Source organism: Delphinus delphis, chromosome 13 (assembly GCF_949987515.2).
Source record: "Delphinus delphis chromosome 13, mDelDel1.2, whole genome shotgun sequence".
Lineage (NCBI taxonomy): Eukaryota > Metazoa > Chordata > Mammalia > Artiodactyla > Delphinidae > Delphinus > Delphinus delphis.
Window position 1 is genome coordinate 82,003,744 of NC_082695.1, and position 17,305 is coordinate 82,021,048.

General features: G+C 43.2%; 1 protein-coding gene across 4 annotated transcripts in view; it reads left to right on the top strand.

Moving 5' to 3' along the window:
* Positions 1–1,973: 1,973 nt before the first annotated feature.
* SOCS6 (suppressor of cytokine signaling 6) overlaps positions 1,974–17,305 on the top strand; it is a 33,790-nt gene continuing 18,458 nt past the window's right edge. Inside the window, exons 1-2 of one of the 4 annotated variants that reach the window (XM_060029207.1) lie at positions 1,974–2,054; positions 6,821–7,008. The gene's annotated coding sequence lies outside the window, so the exon portion shown is untranslated. Of the gene's footprint in view, positions 2,055–2,077; positions 3,160–4,030; positions 6,094–6,820; positions 7,009–17,305 lie in introns of those variants that run through there. The other 3 variants (XM_060029209.1, XM_060029208.1, XM_060029210.1) reach the window with 3 other exon arrangements.

The window sequence follows — 17,305 nt, forward strand, 5'->3', positions numbered from 1 at the left end:
GTCCACTGCTAGCTTAGTGCTTATCAAGCCCTGCTGACGGCCCCCAGCTGGCCTTCTTTAGATCATATAAGGAGACACCAGCCCCCTGATACTCCAATCTGTCCCATGTCTTTTCCTTCTGAAGGGCTTACAACAAGAGGGGTGGGTTGAAAAGTTTGCTTCTTTTCTAATTACCACTTACGATTATCACTGAGCTCTCTGACCATTCTATTTCAGTCAACATTAACTGTGATTAGATATTTGAGAATTGAGTTGTATCTAAATCAGGGTAACAATAATGGTAAATTCAACTAAGAACTGAAGATGACAGAAGGTCTGGTGAATCACATATAACAAATGACATAACCTTATATATACTATTCAGTCATACAAACCAACTGAATCACCTGGCAATCCAATTTTTAAATTATTAATCATTTTGTGTTTGGATGAGAATTATATATTCAACATTTATAGGAATTAAGATCAATTACTTGCACTTTTTAAAAGATAACAGCTTAACTGAGGTATAATTCAGCTACAAATTCACCTTGGAACAACTTTAAGACTTTTTTCCCTAGCCTTGTTTCCTCCTTAAAAGGTCCATACTATTCAAGAAATACAAGTCTTAAAGCCAACAATTATTAAGTTAGATTTTTTTTTCCAACAAAAGGTTTCACATATTTATTACTGAGCTACACAGTGAGCAGTGGTGAGGAAAGATCAAGAAAAGAGGAGATTTGTTATAAAGCAGAAACTAACACACCATTGTAAAGCAATTATACCCCAATAAAGATGTTAAAAAAAAAAGAAAAGAGGAGAGAGCCATTCCATTTCTCCCATCAAACACAGGCAGCTGTTCCAGACACTAGTGATGTTCTGATACGGTAAGAATTGACCTTGATAGAGTAAATGTGTGCCACTTCATATGTGAGGCTCCTTATAGACCCAGCTTGGTTCTTCTTCAATGCCTTCTCTTGGAGTTGTACCTGATTTTATTACCAGTTTTCATTGGAATCCACTGGAGAATGGGACGATTCTGCTTTTGTTTCTTGGCCAGGAATCGCTTGATCCTGAAGTCTTGTGGGAAGACATGGCGAGGAGCAAATTCAACCGCACATAGGATGGCGGACAAGAGAAAAGAGCTTAAGTTAGATTTTAATGCACTTTAATCACTTTTCTTTGATGAAAAGAGAAATAAAAATGTTCCTGTTGCTTCTCATTGGCAAAAATCCAATTTGCTGTTATTGCTATATGTTGGGACGGTTCAGCCAATTTCCAAAGAAATGAGTCAAGTCACCAACACGCAACTTTACGTCACACTACCTTGGAATTCGGCGGCGCAAACAATAGTGAACTATTCCTGCATAAAACCCCACTAACAAGGACTCAATGGAAAAGCAGATGGCTTGAAACAAGGAATAGGTTTTCTTTTAATAAGCACATTCTACGGTTAAGCTAGACAAGGTGTGGGGAAGGGCTTCCCTCCCTGGCCCTGCTCGGGCGCGCGTGCTCGCCCGTCCCTCCCTCCCCGCGGGGACCGGGCCCGGGTCACCGCGCCAGGTGAGCGGACCTCGGCCGCGTGGAGGCCGCCGCCCGACCGCAGGGACAAGGGCAGGGCCGGCGGCCGAGGGCCGAGGACATCTTCCTTTCCGCGTCGGCCTGGCCGCCGAGGCGGGGAGGCTGCAAAGGCAGAGGCAGCACGGGACAAGCGTCCGAGCCAGCGGGCGCGGGCGGGGCGCGCCGGGCGGGCAGATGCCGGGACTCCGACTCGAGCCGGGGACCGGCCCCCCGGCCCCGCGGCGCCCCCGGCCCCGCCCCGCACGCCCCCACCCCCGCCCCCACCGGCCCACCCCCCCGCGCCGACGCCCGCCGGCGCCGCGGGCCGAGTGGTGGGCGCAGAGCGGCCGGCTCGGCTCCTCGGCTGCGGCTCCAGCTCGAGCCGGCGCCCGGCGCGCCCCTCCTGGAGGAGGAGGAGGAGGAGGAAGGAGGCGGGAGGAGGAGTTGCGGGAAGGAGGGCCGAGCGCGGCAGTCGCGCCGGCGCTGGGCGAGGAAGCGGAGCGGGCGGCCGCCGGGTGAGCGTCTGCGGAGCCGAGTTGGAGGCTGGGTCCGGGCTCGGCTTCCCGCCCCCTCTCCTCGGCGGCCCGGGGAACCGGCCACGGCGGTGCCCCTTCTCCTCCGGCCGGCGGGGCGGCTCCGGCGCGGAGGGGGTCGGGGAGGCCGCCCGGCGGGGAGCGGCGAGGGTCCCGGCGGCGTGAGGCCCTGCGCGCCTCCGCGGGTCCGCGGGCGGGGGCCGGGCCGGCGGGGAGCGGCGTCCGGGAAGCCGGGCTGGGGAGGACTGAGGCCTGCTTCCGCCGCGCGCCGGCCGGACCCCTCGGCCTCTCGTCCGCCGCGCGCGCCGGGCCCGGGCCGCCGCCTTTGTTGCCCGCAGTCCGCCGGGGAGAGGCCGGGGCTCGGCAAGGCCTGGGGCGGCGGCGCGGGGCCTGCGCGCTCCGCAGCCCCTCGGCCGCGCTCGGACCCCCGGGCTGTAGGCCGGCGGCCGCAGGGCGGGCTGGGGGCCGTAGGCCGCGCCCGTGCCGTACCCCGGGGGGTCACGTCTGGCCGAGACCCTGGTCTGTTCCGCGCGTGGAGGCGCCGCCGGACCCTCACGGGCTCGCGCGGGCGTGGGGACTAGAGATGTCAAGCCGCCCCCGAGACGGGCCTTGATTTTCAATTTGCTTCAGGTGTTGACAACTTCAGGTACACCTTTGTGGTTCATTCTGGGTCAGAACTACTGACATTTCTCGGGGGCAGGTCCTGGCGCAGAACTTGGAATGTGTGCGGTCGCCTGTAGGCCACCTTAGCATTTAGTCGGAATGTGGAATTTTGGGTTGCCATCCGTACTTTTTGGAATTCAGGGCCAGGTGGGAATATGTGGCGGAGCTCAGGCTTTCGGTAATGAAATATATAATGTTGAATTCAGTTCAGCAGATGTTTCGTGAACGTCTCCCCCGGAAAAGGCGATATGCCGCTTTACTGGGTATGAGGACGGAGAACGTAGTAATCACAATTATAATGTGAATGGTTTCCGAATATGTTCTTCGTGGACCGTGTTCCTTGGAATAAAGATATATGTGTATTCAAGCAAAAGTAAACTGCTGTCTACTTCAAGATGAAATGTCTGAGGTTATCTCAACCATAGTAGGTGTACATTTATCCTGACTTTTTTTGTTAACCTAACAAATATCACAACATAAAATCTACTTAGCTTACTTGAATGAATGAATCTTAAGTGGACTGTTTAGTGCTGTGGGGAATCAGTTTTGTTTAGAAACATGAATGGCGGTGGTTTATCACGTTTCACAGAGAAAACCCGAAAACATAGCCTGTGATCCGTTCCCCATGCTTTCTTATTTATTTCTCAGTGCCGCATCAGGTAGCATGGATGGGGTAAGTTTCGGAAGCCATTCCAGAATATACAGCACAGAAGATGTGGCCTCAACCCTCTGGTTCCGACATTGTCCCTAATGTTTCCTTGTTGCCTTGGGGGAAGCTGGCCCACTGACCTTGGGCTTAACTAGGACACTTAGAAGAACTCACCTGTGACTTGGCAAGTGCTTTCCACTGGTCTGGGTACGATCACCCAGATTATTCACCTGAACCTTTACCCTTTTTACAGCTCCCTTCATCTCTTCTGAAACATTTTTTCCTTTTTTTTTTTTTATGATCTTTAAATACCTCCTGAATTGATGGGAAGTACATGGCGCTGCCCCTTTCCCTTCTTTTAGTGGGAAGATGGGCAGGCCTTAAACACGGCGTCTGCAGGACCCAGGGGCACACTCTTGGTGTCACCTAGCACCCTCCCCATAGCACCTTGCAGGGAGTGGCAGAGAAAGGGTTTGGGTGCCACTGACCTGGGCTGCAGCCAACCTGGGCTGTGCCATGACCTGGGAGGGAAACTCAGCTGTACTGAATGGATTCCTACTCATCTCATGGTCCCGAGTGCTCCTTTAAAAAAAAAAAAAAAATTATCTATCTAGTTGGTTGCACCGGGGCTTAGTTGCAGCAGGCGGGCTCCTTAGTGGCAACATGCGAACTCTTAGTTGTGGCATGCATGTGGGATCTAGCTCCCTGACCAGGGATTGCACCCGGGCCCCCTGCACTGAGAGCACAGAGCCTTAACCATTGTGCAACCAGGGAAGTCCCTGAGTGCTCCTTTAATGGCCCTCTTCTTAGGGAACAGAAGGAAGCATCTGCTTAAGCCTGTCTTGTTGGGTAACGTCACTCTGCAGAGAAAACTCTGGTAGTTTTCTCCACTGTGGTCAGTTTTCAGGAAACTTTTTTGTTACTAACATTATCTTTTATTTTGCTCATAGAAGTGCCTGTGTGATCTTATTTAAAAGTCATAACGTACTCCAGAAAGGGGAACTGTTACGCCCATTTCTGAATTTGTGGCAGTTACTGTTATCGCTAGCTTAAAAATACACAGTCATGCAAAATGGATCGGTGCACACGCACATACACAAATATACTGAAGTATAAGGTCAAATACCCCACGTTATTTATAATCTCGAATAACTAATGAGTGTGTATGCATCTATTTTGATACTTAATAAGGGTAGGTAGGTAAATGACCAAGAGTTAAAAAGATCACCTTTTGCTGTTTTCTGCTTGTTGCATTTTATGGGAAACAAAGATTGTCTATTTCAGTTCTCTGTCCTCATCCCTGACCTCTTCCACTTTTGGAAATGACACATCTGTGGCGCCTGGGTAATTTTGTAAAATTATTGCTTTTGCAAGGGAGAAATTTATAATATTAGTATGTGTCATAAAAAGGGGAAACTTTCTTGTATGACTAGCTTGATTGAAAGAGTCGTCCAGGTAGAGAGAGAGAGAAACAGCAGTGGGACATGTTTTAAAGTGTATTGAGAGTGAAATTGTCATTAATATTTTTATGGTTAATTTATTATGCTGCACAACACGTTGGTTTAGCTAGTAAGTAGGGAAGGCTTTTGGACTGAGGGCACATTTTACCTTAAACCAACTTCAGAGTCATCTTTGATGATTCATACAAACATTACATTTTACTTTGTTGTGACGTTTGTTTTGGGTGACCGTTGGTCTCCTTAATGTTTGAAGAATAGACAGACTTAGATAAAGTCATTTAAGACTTCCATTCTCCCTTTGCACACAGAGGACGTTTTAGAGGTGTTAGGTCTTTAGGGAAGAGTGTACATTACTAGCTTTGTGACCTTGAACCCATTATATAACCCCTTTGAGCCTTACTCCTCATGTGGGGCTAAGGTGGGGATGATCTATCTGTCAGAGTTACTGTGAATACATGTATATTTTGTTTAGAGTAAAATCCAAACTCCTTACCATCGACCACAAGACTTCTGCCTGGTTCTTCAGCACACTTTGAACAACCCTCTCTCCGCCTTAGCACAAAGGTGTGGTCTAGCCTTTCTGTTCCTCAACATTCCAAGCTTCGTCTGGCTTCCTCCCCTTTGACAGTTTTCCTAGACTGCTCTTCATGGTGCCCCCTGTGGTTGGTTCATTCTCAGGGTCACCCTCTCAGAGAAGCCTTCTCTGACCACCCTTCCTTCCAGCTCCTTCAGTAATCCCATTTTATCAATTCGTCTGTTTCTGATACAACGTTCATTACTAAGTTCCTTGTGGAGGGCGTGGGCTGTGGTCTTCCTCCTTTGTCTCCCTCACACATGGCATGGAGCCTGGCCACTGAGTGGGGACATGGTGTACAGAAAGCACTTGTAGCTTTTACACGTTTGTCTGCCTGTTAAAGGCAGAGATGTGCTGGCTGGATCTTAGACATCCGTTGGGTTTTTTGTGTTTTTTATTTATCCCTGGCTGAGTTGATCTTCTCCACTGAATAAATCATAGCACTGATAAGGCCAACGTTCTTGACACTACATGGCCCCAAATCCCCACACAGGGAGAACTACATCTTCTTGTAGAACCGCGATGTGTGTCTGAGTTCACTGACATGCCCCACCGGCTGGTCGTGAAGATGCACAGGCCTCTTGTCGCTTCTGGAAGCACAGTTAACTGCAGTGTGAGGAGAGTAACGGCCCCAGAGCACATTTCCCTTGATGCTGCCTTACAGAGCTTAGCAAGGTAAAGCTTCAGTTGTCTGGAACCTCGGGCATCCTCAGAATTAAGCAGGAAGGAAGAACTCGTTAGGAATTAGACAAGCCAGAGACCTGGGTGACTGACTGCAGCTGGTGAAGGCAGTCTCTCATAGGGTTGCAGATCGAAGTTTGAATTTCAACACTGTGATTTTATAGGGTAGGTTTTTAAAATAAAATCAAAGTCTTATTTGTCTTATCTGTAAAATAATCATGGTGCCTTCCTCCTCATTGGTGTAATAATTGAGATAATGCATGTAAGTGTATGAGTTCAGTGCCTGGCATATAACAGGTGCTAACAGTAATAATTAGTTTAAAACGTACTGTGATTAGTTAAAAGGAGTATTCTGGTTAATCAGCAACATCTGCATAAGACTTGGTTTTTCTTGTTGAGGAAGCCCCATGTGGGGAATCGGTGTGAGACCAAAGAGACGAGAAAAATGGAAGTAAAAGAGGAAGGAGAGTGGGAGTCTACAGAAGTATTACTGGTGCAGCTACTAGAATTGTGAGGGCTACACATGGGTGCAGTGTAAGCAGCGGTGGGTTGACTGGCTCTGGGTCACTGCGGTCAGTTGGTGGGAAACCTAGAACAGAAAGGTACTGCATGTGGCCACCTGCAAGGCCCTGGGCGCTTGTTCTCCTACTGATTGTTTTAATATTGTCTTATCACTCTCAGCAGCCATCACACTGAAATTTTTTCTTAAAATTATTAAAAGGGCATCACACTTGGAGACTATGTTTGGGGAGCGGTGGCTATCCCATTGTCCTTGGGAGCCGACTCTTGAGTAGTAGAGAAGAAGGAAAGAAGAAAACACCCATCTCTCTGAAGGCCTGGGAGACGAAGTTTCCTGAGCATCAGTAAACCCTGCAAGCGTCACTATGCCGTCCTGAAATCTTCCAACAGGTAAATTTGATCATGTGAAGAGGCATCTGTCTATATACAGCATGAGATTAATGTACACACTTGTGTTTAAAGTGTCTCTTTTAAGAAGGCAGAGGAATATATGGCTCTTATTAGATAAAATTTCTATCAAAAACCATTTTAAGACTTTAATGTTACTCTTTAGAACTATTTAGAAAAGATGTATTCAGCATGTGCTCTAGATGACCTATTATTCAGTGCTGCTCGCTGTTGTACTAACAGTGGTAGACATTATTCTGGCCACACCAATGACACACTGGGTGGTGTTAGCAGCAGGGTTAACACACGTTTAAAGTAAGATGAATTCTTACTGGTAGACTTGTTATTTCGTATGATTTTCCTTTTGTTTTGATGTTTATAATAATGAAGGTGTTTGTTATTAAACCTGAGTTTGGGTTTTAAAGGAAATATCATCATCCCTCTGACAATAGTCATTTTTGTCTGTTGACATTGCTTTTAAAGTAAAAAATATATATATATTTAGGGAATAACATTATTACCAAATATCACTGACTGTCAGAATATGTAAGCATGTACCAAACATAGAATTGTATTAGGATTTAGTGGTTTTGTACATTGGCAGAATTACTGCCTTTTAGAATTAGAAGGAACCTTCTGATAACCTCATCCTTATGCAGATGATGAGGAAATTGAGACTAAGAGTGGTTACGTAATTTGCCCGAGTCACAAACCACATTGCTGACAGATTTTAGAATGCAACTCTTTTCTTGCTATTGCTGCAAGATGTTTTCATTTACTTCTGGTAGCCAGGAAATTTGGATTTCTGTCTTCATGGAGGATGTCACAGTTGAGCTGACTCTTGGAGGGTGTTTGGGAAGAGCTATAGAGGGCAAGGACAGTATCCCAGACAGGCTGAGCAGTATGAGCTATACCGTCAACCTAGAGATTCTTTTCTCTCCTCTCCTAAGTAGGGTTACCTGTTTTCGATTTCTTGGTTTACTTCCTTGATGTGATGGAGCTTAACCTCCTGGTAGCTTCCTAGTAAGGTGATGGGGTGTGTGTGCCTGTGTGTTTGAGACCTTGCATGCCAGAAAATGTCTATGTTCTAAATATTTGCTTTATAGCCTGACTGTATAGAATTCTAGGTTACTGTTTTAGTCAGCATGGAATAGGTTATGCTGCAATGGCAGATTAACTCTGAAATCTCAGTGCGTAAGTAAATGCTTATTGCTTGGTTTCACCCAGTCTGCTGGGGGCCTGGCGCTCCTCTGGCATCTTCCTGCAGTTCCCCGTCATATCACCCCATGGCTCCAGGTTGCCACAGCAGGTGCAAAAGAGAGCTGACAGGTCACAAGCTGGCGTAAATATTTGGCCCAGAAGTGACGCATGTCACTTGTGCTCACAACCCATTGGCCAGAACCAGTCACGTGGCCCTGCAGGGGTGCGGGGAAACGTGCGTGTGCTCAGAAGGGTTTCTGACTGTAAACGTGTGCCGCATCGGAAGCAGACTTTCTCCTGGCATTTCGGAGACATTGCTCCACTAACTTCCAGCTTTCAGTGTTATCACTATGTCAGTTGCCATCTCTTTCCCAGTCATTTGTATGTAATTTTTTTCTCTTTCTGGAAGCTTATAGTATATTTCTGCTATTGTCTAGATTTTAAAATTTTACCACGATGTGCCTGATTATTATTTTTTCTTCTTTGGGTGGACTGAGCATTCCATGGATTCTTCAGTGTGTAAACTTGTGTTCTTCAGTTCAGGGGAAAATTTAAATTTTTCTTCTGTAATGCTTTCCCCTTCATTTTCTCTTTTTTTGTTGGATGTTGGACCTCCTGGATTGATATATTAATTTTTTTAGCCTTTTCTCAAATATTTAAGTCGGTTAATTTTCTGGTTCTTTTTTGGGGGGAGAATTTTTTTCAGTTTTTCTTCCGTTGAATTTTTATTTTGGTTTATAGGAGTTTTTGTTTTCTAACTGTTCTACCCCCACTTTTTAATAAATAGCATCTGACTCTTGTTTCAGATTTGCGATATTTTTTCTTAGGCTTGTTTCTGTTGCCTTCCCTTCCAGTAGGCTTAGATTTCAGCTTTCTCTCATTTGTTTAAGCCAGTTAACTCTGTTGTCATTTGTTTTCCAGTTTTCATTGTCCTTGTGTTTTTGTGTGTGTGTGTGTGGAGATAAAAAAGTATATGTTTCATTAGAAGCTCATCCAAAGTTTTTTTCTTTTTAATAGTTTTTGTTTGTTTTGCTAGGATCAGTGAATATTAAAGTCTTTTACTTTGGGGGAAACCCAAATCTAATTTTTCTTTAAATAAAGCTTTTCAGTGTGTTTTCAGTTAGTGCTGTCATGAAGCCACACCTATGTCACTGAACTTTGTGCAACTTAATTTATGAAATGCCTGCTGATCTATGGTGGGTAACATGGATTATTTTTAAGTTGGATCATTTTAAAAGCGTCAAGAGATCCCCTGTTTGGCAGCCTATAATAAGTGATTACTTTTGATAATTAAGTTATCATTTTACAGTGTGTATAACCTTTTCCATTTTTTAAGATTTTTATATTTGCTTAATAGGACTGTATCGTTCGTTTGAATAATTATTGCTCTGCAGGATGCCCTTTATCGCTAATGATCAGTGAATGTGGTTTACAGTCACTCTTAATATACATTTGATAAATCTTTTGTGGATTACTTTTTGTACCCCAGTCTGCTCTTCTTTATTAGGTATACTTATATAAAATGAGGAAAAGATTGTTTTAACTAAAATCTCTTATTCTCTAATGCAGATTGAATGAAAAACTCTTACATATTCTATGCAAAAGCACTTGAACACATAATTGACACATTTCATTTTAAATTGGAGCTTTGTGTTAAGACCTAAAGGCTGAAAGCGGTCAAAGCAATTGTTTTACTTTTCAATTATTTTTATGTGCATGTTGCCATTAGGAGTTAAAAATTTTTGCTTTGGTAGTTCATTATATTTAAGAGACTTTATGTATGAACAAATTTTGAAGAAAGAAAAGTAGAGAAGGAACTCCATCATTATACTATTTGGTACAGCACCCCTGTCCCAGAATAAAAATAAACAGCAAACAGATATTTGGGCCCTACTTAATTGTCAGCAGTTAGTCAAAAAATTCTCAAAGGAACTTACCTACTTCGTAGTTTAACCAATGGTTTAATACTTTCTTATAGGCAGTGGAAGTGGTGAGACTAGGGATTTACTATGTTTTTAGCTAAAACATTGGTAAGTTCCTGGAAAGGTGTAAAAATGTATACATTTTAAAAATTAGCATGTATATACATAAAGACAGTAATGAATTGGTAATAGGTATACTACTTTTTAAATACAACATGTTAAAATATGAATCAAAAAATTGACAGTTTATTTCATTAATCAAATCTTATAAGCCAGCTCCATTAACAGTTTAACTGATTGAATTTATGAACATTTGTTTTATATTCAATTTAATAGCAATGTGTTGAACACAATTATAGGAAAAGATACTTAGAAGTGCTCACAAAACTTCTCTACAGGTTAAATTTCTAAGTCTCTGCATATTTTTGTTTTCATTGAATCAGATAATTTTAGAGCTTGATGTGTTTTAGAGATCAGCCTCTTTATTTTACATGGGGAATCTGAGACTCACGCAGTGTCATGTAGCGAACTTAGTGCTACATTGTATTTTTGTATATAGCCCACAAAGTGGGATTTGAATCACTTGAAAATTTATTAGGCCTAGAGTCTGTCATACAGAGTGAAGTAAGTCAGGAAGAGAAAAACAGATACCATATTGCTAACATATATATGGAATCTAAAAAAAAAAAAAAAAGTGTTTTTGATGAACCTAGGGGCAGGACAGGAATAAAGATGCAGACATAGAGAAAGGACTTGAGGACACGGGGAGGGGGAAGGGTAAGCTGGGACGAAGTGAGAGAGTAGTACTGACATATATACACTACCAAATGTAAAATAGTTAGTGGGAAGCAGCCGCATAGCACAGGGAGATCAGCTCAGTGCTTTGTGACCACCTAGAGGAGTGGGATAGGGAGGGTGGGAGGGAGACGCAAGAGGGAGGGGATATGGGGATATATGTATACATATAGCTGCTTCACTTTGTTATACAGCAGAAACTAACACACCACTGTAAAGCAATTATACTCCAATAAAGATGTTAAAAATAGAAAATTTATTAGAGCTTTTGCTGTAATTATAAATTCATTCTTAATTTTAAATTATATGGCAACTTTAAGTCTACTTTTCTTAATTTGATTATGTTTAAATGTCTCTGTCTACCTTTTGTAGCCATGCAAATATTCATATTGCTTTTTTAAAAAAATAAATTTATTTATTTTAAATTTATTTTTGGCTGTGTTGGGTCTGTTGCTGCACGTGGGCTTTCTCTAGTTGTGGTGGCTTCTCTTGTTGCGGAGCATGGTCTCTAGGCACGCAGGCTTCAGTAGTTTTGGTGCGTGGGCTCAGTAGTTGTGGCTCGTGGGCTCTAGAGCGCAGGCCTAGTAGTTGTGGTACACAGGCTTGGTTGCTCCAAGGCATGTGGGATCTTCCTGGACCAGGGCTCGAACCCGTGTCCCCTGAATTGGCAGGCGATGCTTAACCACTGTGCCACCAGGGAAGTCGCCATATTGCTTTTTAAAATAAAGCTTATTATGTGAAGATCCAGAGGATCTAAAAGAAGTGAAAGCAATTCTATTACATTTACTACATTTCAGTTATTTAGTGAGGAGTTGGAGATTTTACCCTCCTTGCAAGCTATCAAGTTAGCCAGAAACAGTTTCATGGTTGCTGCCAGAAGACATGAGACTCCTGGGTCAGAGATACAGGACTTTGTTACTCAGGGTAGTGACAGGCATCTGGTGCCAGTTCCCTGAGCACCAGTGCAGTGTTGAGAGAAGACTGGGGTGGGGGTGGGGACAGAGGGGAAAGCAGGAAACTAATTAGGAGGCCGTTGCCGTGATGCAGGCAAGTTAGGACAGCAGCTTGGTCCAGCGTGGAGATTGGACCCCAAAGTGATTGGATTTTGCATACATTTTGAAGATAGGAATTGAGATTTTGTGACCTGTTGCAGCGGTCCCCAACCTTTTTGGCACCAGGGACCGGCTTCATGGAAGGCAGTTTTTCCACGGACACAGGGCTGGGGCTGGCGGTGTGGGAGGTGTTATGGTTCAGGCAGTGACGCGAGCAATGATGATGGGCAGTGGCAGATGAAGCTTCGCTCGCTCGCCCACCGCTTACCTCCTGCTGTGCGGCCCGGTTCCTAAGAGGCTGAGGACTGGTATCAGTCCGAGGCCCGGGGGTTGGGAACCCCTGAGCTATTGGATGTGGAGTGAGAGAAGGAAAAGCCATGGGTGATTCTGAAGGTTTTGATCCGAGCAGTTGGAAGAATGGAGCAACCATAAGTGAAAGTGGGAAAAACTGCAGGTAGAGCAGGTTTGGGGGTGGGATGGGAAAAATCCAGAGTTTAGTTTTGAACATGCTAAGTCTCAGATATCTATAAGATAGTGCAGCAGCAAAGTCAAGAGGGGAGTTGACTATAACTGGGCTAAATAAAGAGATAAAAGTTTGGGAGTGGATGATGCATCATTATTCCATGCATGAGAATGAATGACATTGCTGAGGGACGTGAGTGTAGATAGAGAAGAAATGACCAGGGTCTGAGTGCAGGGTGCCCCAACATTAAGAGATTAGAGGCTGAGCATCTGAGGAGTGACCAGCTGTATCAGATGCGGCTGGTAGAGTGTGTAAGATCAGGACTGAGAGCCCGTGCCGGATTTGCAATGGAGACGTTATGAGTGACCTTGGCAAAAGCAGTTTCTGTGTAATGGTGGTATAGTAGGTCTCTGGCTTGGGTTTAAGAGAAAATGGGAGAAAGGGAATTGTAGATCTCAAGTATGCATGATTTTCCCAAGGCGTTTTGCTGCAGGGGGATTGAAGAGGTAGAACCATAGATTGTGGGGAAAGTGGGGTCAGGCCAAGTTTATTTGTGTCTATGAGAAGTGACGTTTTTAGGAGTGATCCAGTAGAGGGAAATTTTTGGAAGCGGAAGGAGACCAAGCACACCAGTGGAGGGGGCCCGGTAGAAAGGTGCGTGGATGTATATAATAAAGGATGGATGTGGGTTGATGTGGTGTCAGAGTCTGCAGTTTTCTTCTGAAGTTCTTAGTTTTCTCTGTGAAATAGGACACTGGGCCATCTGCTGAGCTTGAAGACGGGGGAATAGGTGTTGGAGGTATGAGGAAAGATGTGACATGGTCGGCAAGGAAAGTGAGAGGTGAATGGACCAGGGGAATGTGGTTTGATTTCCAGGCGGCATGAAGGCTCCATCTGAGGTTCATGGTGATGACTACGAAGTGAGACCAGCCAGAGTGGTCACGTGTTTCTCCAGCCACGTTCCCTATAAGGGTGCAGGAGTGGCGCAGGGAGAGTCAGATTTAACGGGTGTTGTGGTTTTGCCAGGGGAGTTTTTCAGAGTGAGAATGGGGGAAGGGAATTGAAGGTATGAGCTGTGGAATGATGGTGATTAATCATGGGATATAAGCTGAAGTAGGGAGGGAAGAGGGTCATTGAAGAGCTGGTGGGGTTATTACTCTTAGCATTTAAACTTTGAATATTTCATACACCAAATAAAAAGTAACGTCAGATTTGCAAAAAGTTATTTTAAGTGGGCTGAGGAGGAGGGGGCTGTCTAGTTTGTAATAAAACAAAAATAATGCAATATTCTTAACTATTGATTTACTTTTCTGTTTGGTAGTCATGCCATGTACAAAAGCCAAGAAAAGACCTTGCATTCTGCTCTGACCTGATGGATCTACTCAGCCATTCCCTTTTAAAAACTACCTTAAGAACAAACAAATTTACAGACTTTATTCTTATAAAAACACTCCATGTTTATTATAGAATATTTTGAAAATAAGGTATTGAAAATAATATTTACAAAGTCTTCTATGATCCAGTTGACAGTTATGCTGTATTTCTTTCTGGTCTGATTTTCCTCCCTATTCTTTCTACATAATCGAGGCCACACTTTACATAAGATTTTGTTTCCTGTGTTTTTGCCCTTAACAAATGAACAGTATGAACTTTTCCCCCATGTTATTTTTAACTGTATAAATATCAATTTTAGTGGTTCCCTAAAGTTCCATTGTGTAGATGTGTAAGAATTTTGTTTACGGTTCTCATATGTTGGAAATCAGAATGTTTCTGGTTTTTTTAATTTAAATTTATTTTTCACCACATAATAATGCAGGGGACATTGTTATGTTTTGTTTTCATATTCAAGATTTATAAAACTAGCATTATTGGGTCAAAGTATGAATATTTTTAAGAGTTGCATATAGCCAAGTGATTTTTTACAACTATATTAAGACATTTTTAAGTAGGGAACATCATCATTTAGAAAAACCTTTGCTGATTTGACTTGTGAAAAATCACTACTATTTTAATTTGCATTTCTTTGATTCTTACGAGGGTCAGTATTTTTATGTTAATGTGTTGAGCCAATTGGTTATCCCTGTGGAAAAATGCAAATTAATCCCTACCTCACACAGAAGTCAGTACTAACCAAGTATTAACCAAGGACTTACATGTGAAAGGCAGAACTTTTAATACTTTTTTATAGGAAATAACAGGAGATACATGCTTTCATTGTTGGAAGAATTTCTTAAGACAATAGAATCGGCCTACAATGAGGGAAGACTTAACAAATTCGACTAAAATGCAGTGAGAAACTTAAGTTCTCCAAGACACCACAAAAAGAATAAAACGTCAATACACAAGTACTATACAGCTGTAGAAAAAAGGAAGTAGATGATCTGTATAAACTGATACGGAGTGATTCCTAGGGGTCTGAAATTACCTGCCTTTCCATAAATCTTTGTTTTCTGTATATCTAGTGAAGCATTTTAATCATTCTTTCCTGTAATAAGGAAAAAAGAAAAATGTTTAAAAGCCAACTCACTTTACGTTGCCACCAGTGATGCAGGAGGGTTCCAGTTTCTCTACATTCTTGCGAAGGCTGGGTCTTGTCCTTCTAGTGGGTGGGTGGTGGTGTCTCATTGTGGTTTTCATTTACATTGTCCTCACGACCAGTAGTGTTAAGCACCTTTTCATGTGCTTACTGGCCATTTGTGTGTCTTTGGTAAAAGGTCTTATTTAAGTCTTTTGCCCATTTTAAAACAGGTTATTTGTCTTTCATTCAGTCTTAAAGAGTTCTTTATATATTTGTTCTGGGTACAAGTCCTTTATCAGATATATGGTATGCAAATATTTCCTCCCAGTCTGTGGCTTTTCTTTCCTCTTAATGATGCATTTTGCAACACAAAAGTCTATAATTGTAATGAAGTCCCAATGTTCACTGGTTTTTATGAATAAGCTTCTCAGTTGTATGCTGTTAGTTTATCTCCAAAATGCTGAAATGGTTGCTTTTGACAGTTTGGCCCAGCTTTATAGTTACTTTTTACAGAGAGGATTTATTAGCTTCCCTTTCCATCATGCCAGAAGTGGATCCCCTTTGGTATATACTTTTTAATTCCTATTTTCAGATGAGGAAACTGAGGCATGGATGCCCGAGATCATTGGGCGGTGGTGGCTGTGATTTGAACTCGGGCAGGATGGCTGCAGAGTCTCTGCTCAGAACCACAAGGCTCTGTCCTCCCAGGCTCCATATTATCTTAACACAGATAAAGTGACACGTGACGGCTCTTGTGTCTATTGCTTGGCAACTTCCTTTGTGACTTTGGGCCAATTGTTAAATATTCTAAGGTTTCGTTTACTCTTCTATAAAATGGAGATAAAGATAGGACCTTCCAAACAGAGTTCTTGTGAGAATTCAAGGAGATTAGTGTGCATTTTAGTGCATAATAACCTCCTAGTGGGTGGTGCTTGTGGTGGTGGTAGTAGTTGTAGTGACAGGACACCTCCCCTCTTCCTCCTGGTGTGAGTTAGGTCTCTCTGAATGATGGTCGCATCCTAATGTGTTCCTTTTACAACCCTTCTGCAAATGCTTGCTTACTTAAATTCTCTACTAGAATCTAAAGGCCTGGAGGGTAAGGACTTTATCTTTCATCCCTGTGTTTTTACTGTGGTTTGCAGCTATCTCCTTATACTGTTCAAGGAAGTGCAGTGTTTTATCAGTGTCAAGACAAGTATGTGAGCTGGAGTGATAAATACTGTAGGAGAGGGAGGCAAAGAGGTGGGCATAGTTAAGGAAACATACAGAAATTGTAGTGAATGATGAGAACCACTTGTATGGAGTGAACTCAGTGGTACCGAGGTGGTTTGATGTCAGGGATTTGGCTGGATCAGGTGTTCATTCCTGGTCTTCATAGGGATCAGAGCTGCTGGGAGAGTCTGGGTTGTGAATAGGAAGCAAAAGACTGAAAGAAGAGAGTGCGGTATATGGAATGAGGCAAGGCAAGGTGCAAAGGGGAAGATGGATCAGGAGATAAGAAGCTGGGGAGAACTGGGAACAGTTTAAGCAGGTTTAGAGAGATGGATGATTAAGGAAAGCTGTTGAGACCTTGCCTTTGACCCTGAGGGCATCAGAGTCCTGCTTTTCATGACACCAGGTGGCTGAAACACACAGACACACATTCCTTCACACAGGCTGCAGATTTTCTTTTGTAAGGGGAGAGGGTGGTCATTGTTCTGTAGTAAAGTGAAACCTGCTCCATTGCCACAGGAAGATCTACTGTAGAAAATGTATGTCTTGCATGTAGGGCTTCCTGATCCCATTTCCTGTTCACTAGAAGTGTAATCACTGATACTCGGATATTCTTTGAGACATTTACTATACATATTTAGGCATATAAATAAGTACACAAATGGGATCATATTTGCATTTTATTTTGTAACTTGCCTTTTTCCAACAATATATCTTAGACCCCTTTCTTTATATAATATTCCGTCGTATTGATGGATTATAATTTATTAAACTAGTCACTGATTTTTGATGTATATTTTTATTGTTGCTCCCTGATATTTAGATTAATTCCACATTTTTACCAAAATGAATTATGCAGCAAAAGTCTTGTGTAGTGATTAAGTGGACTCGTTCTGTAGAATCAGTTCTGTGATCTTAGGCAAGTGCTGTGATCTCTGCCTCAGCGTCCCCATTTATGCAATGGGAATGTTACTATTGTTACGACTGCCTTTAGCTGCAAGCACCTGTATAGCTTACTGTGTGGTCAGCATTTTTTAAGGACATCGCATTTACGAACACATTTAAATCTCACAACTAACTTGCATGATTGATACTGTTATTTCTAAGATAACACACCGATAAAAGGTGGACCTGGGGA